This window comes from Euprymna scolopes, chromosome 46, assembly GCF_053919585.1.
Source record: "Euprymna scolopes isolate OS-2025 chromosome 46, ASM5391958v1, whole genome shotgun sequence".
In the NCBI taxonomy this organism is placed as follows: domain Eukaryota; kingdom Metazoa; phylum Mollusca; class Cephalopoda; order Sepiida; family Sepiolidae; genus Euprymna; species Euprymna scolopes.
In genome coordinates this window covers 18,944,619-18,948,456 of record NC_136527.1, presented here as the reverse complement: position 1 = coordinate 18,948,456, position 3,838 = coordinate 18,944,619, and positions in this window count along the sequence as shown.

The following is a 3,838-nucleotide window of genomic DNA, read 5'->3' as shown; positions in this document are numbered from 1 at the left end:
GGCATAAGTTGCAGGAATACTATGTAGGGAGTTGAGCAGCAGGATGTCTGTTCACATTACACTTGAACTTCTGCATGTCAGTACAGTTGATGAAGCAGATACCCGGAAGGGAATTCCAAAGTCTAGCAGTTCTGGGGTAGAAAGCTTTCTTACATCTAGAGATCTTTACTTTGTAAGGGTGGGATTTTGCTGTTTGTTGAGTTTGTCGAGGGAAATTACGTCGAAGGGGTTCAAGGGCTTGTAGTTCGTCAGAGCATCCACCTTTAAAATACTTGTAGAACAAGCAGAGGGATTCAACATTTCATCGATGGGACAGAGGCTGAAGCTTAGATGACAGTTCAGGACCTATCAGGTTAGCGACTCTCTTTTGGACCTAGTCTAGGAGCGAGACACTAGTAGCAGATGCACCAGCCCAAATGTGACAACAATACTCCATACATGGGCAAATGGTAGCCTTGCAGAGGTACAGGATACTTTCAGACGTAAGTAACTTTCTAGCATGGTAGAGAGAGCCCACCTTCTTCGTAGAAGACATGGTAATGTTCTCGATGTATCTGTTCCAACTTATGTTCCCTGTGAACTAGCAGACACATTAAAGCCTAGTCATTTTTTTTTTTTACAAGGTGGTCACCACTTATCAAGGCCCGGAAGCCACTACACCATGGGTCTTTTTTTCTCCTTTTTGTATAACTTAATATGCTTAACGCTAGATAAATTAAATCACATTTATTGGCAGGAAAACTTGTAACAAGCCATACAAAAGGTCAGCAGATGTGTACACGTATTGAATGCATAGAAACATAAAACACCTATTTTTACACTATGAAAATCAAATCAGAAATAACTCTCATAGCTTAAAGCGGGAAATAACCCAAACAGCTGAAATATATATGTTGTATTGTCGTATCATAAAATGGACGTTTGTAGTATATTGGTTGAAATTGGAATGGAGATGATATATTAAAACGTGTCTATTTATAAAAGATTGTGTGTTTGATTATCTTATAAGAGTTTATGTCGTGTGTGTGTGTGATCGTCTAGTGGTCTTTCTATTACATATGTTCATATGCTGTTAAGTGTGAATATGTGTGTGACATGTCATTTGAACATACCTTCTTCCATTTTGTTGGTCCATCTGGAAATTCTCGTCTGGGAGGGAGACTTGATACCTGTTTTTGGGGACAAAGATTTATTTCACGCCAAGACAAGAAATTGGTTCTATAGTTTATTTCACTTTCCCAGATGTCTTACAGAAGGTGGAAAGTGAATTTGGCCTGTGTTGTTTTTTTCTTCTAGGTCTTATTTCTACCACGTCAGCGTTCGTTCCCCTCCCCCAGCGAAGGGGAGGAGACAACAGCAAAGCTGTCCGCTCTCGTCCAAGTCGCAATCAAATCTCCTCGATTCAGCTAACCTGATCACATGACTCACACGCAATCCAATCAGTTGATCTTGACTTCCAGTCAACATGTCTACACTATAACTCTCTCTCTCTCTCTCTCTCTCTCTCTCTCTCTCTCTCTCTCTCTCTCTGTATCCATTCGCTAACATATACACTTATATCTGTTTTTAAAGGAAACTGATGTCGTGTCAGTAATAATTGATTAAACATATCAACTGTAAATAATAGTTCTAAATAAAAAAAAATTTCTTTTACAACAAACAATTGTAAGAGGACGTCAACACCTTCCGTGAAAAAAAAAAAAACTGTAAAAATCGAACGTCGTTATCTCCCCTGGACGGGGTATTTAATTGCTTCCCCACGAGAGCAAATTAGGCATGAGACCGTTTTTTAATGTGAAGGGGGGGGGGAAGGGGACCAACTCCCAAGAGGTGGGAAATGGGAGCTGGCAGTGAGAGCCTATTTACTATGCCTCCCCACGGGACAGAGTTAGACACCAGGGTCGTTTTTTAACGTGGAGAAAAGGTACAAAAATAAAAATTGTCTCAGTCGTGAAGGACTGATCCTCCACCGAAAGAGAACAAGAAATGGAAGTGCAGCATCTGAAGAACAGATACTGCACTTTGAGATATTAAATCTTTTATTCATGTTAAAAAATACAGTCAAAATCAACGATGAACAAAAAATTTAGGCACATGGCCAACTCAAAAGGGGGGATTGTGGGGGTCGTTGGTCATCCTTGTCACTCCAGAACTAAACAAAGTCAAAAGTTTCTCCCAGCTAGTATCTTCTTTCACCATAATACCGCATTCACCCTTTCATATTGGGGGACATCCTACTTAACTCCCAATTTTTAAAACATTAAAGGGCAAGTAGTTTAGCTGGCAGTGAGAGCCTCTCTTGATATATAGGGTTGCCCCTACATGGACCAGGAGCTCATTGCCACAAGGACAATGGTCTCTGATTGCAGCATCTGCCAGAACAGATACTATGCAAAAGTGATTTGATCCCACCAAAAGGCCGGGTAAAAGAGATGGCAGCGTGATCGTTTATGAATTTGATATTCCCATGAAACTTTCTCCTTCAGAGGAGGCTGGTTCAACTTGTCTAAGAGGAGTGTCACTATGGTATATCAGAATTGAGAAAAGACATTTGTTGGAAATGGATGTTTGAGTTAAACACTAGAATAGCAGCGATCTTGTGTAAACTAAACTTTTTCTTTTTTTTTTTTGAAATGGATGTTTGAATGTTAATTAAACTTAACGATAGCAGCCATCTTGCGCAAACTGAACTTTGCATTGTAAGATGCTGCCGATTTTTTTTTTTAATTTATTTTGTTTAGAAAAAATGCAACTTATGCAATGAAGAAATTAGTACGGAAGAAGCATAATAGATGGCGCTTTTGTCAGAATTAATTTTTTTTTATCCAAACTTTGTGAATTTTTTGAGAATTTTAGAAAAAATTTTTTTACCTGGTTTCATATTCAGAAATATGAATAAACTTAACGATAGCAGCCATCTTTGCATTGTAAGATGCTGCCGATTTTTTTTTTATTTTGTTTAGAAAAAGTGCAACTTACGCAATGAAGCAATACGTTAGTACGAAAGAAGCATAATAGATGGCGCTTTTGTCAGAATTAATTTTTTTAATCCAAACTTTGAGTTGCCTTTCTTTGTATTTGCGTTGCTCTCCAAATAATTGTGAATTATTTTTTGAGAATTTTAGTTTTAGAAAAACATTTTTTACCTAGCTTCATATTCAGAAATATATATATATATTTTTTTTTGCATGGCGGTCACCACTTATCAAGGCCCGGAAGCCACTCAGGGATAAGGGTTATTGCAAGTACAGTACGTTAGTGTGGAGATTTAATGAAGTGTTTACTTAAGAGGGCGGTTCATTAGGAATTTGTTATGAATAAACTGTCCCCCCCCTCCCGCTCACCACATTTTTGTAAAAAAAAAAAGAAAGAGAGAAATTGTACTTATGTAGTCGATTTTTTTTTTATGTATTTATTTTATTTAATCAAGATATTAAAAAATGAAAATATCGAAAAAAAGGTTATATTGTACGTATCCGTTTTGGACTGAAGATCTCCGACAAAATGTTTTTCACATAACTGAAAGGGGAAATAACTCACAGCTGAAATATATCCGTTGATGTCTGAAGATCTCCGGAAAAAAAATTTCACTTTATTTGATAGAGTTGTTTTTTTTTGTTTGTTTGTTTTTTTTTCTTTTTTTTTTTTTTTTTTTTTTTTTAGAGCGTTTTTATGATAGTGCGTTCAAAGGTAAACATCTTTTAATTTTTTTAACACGCCACGGGGAGATAACTCAGTTTAAAGTGCTGACACTCCCTCCCCATCTTTAATACTAGCTTTTCTTCCTAAAAAGCGAACTTTTTTGCTCGGTATCATAACAAATTATTTTTTCGCTGAA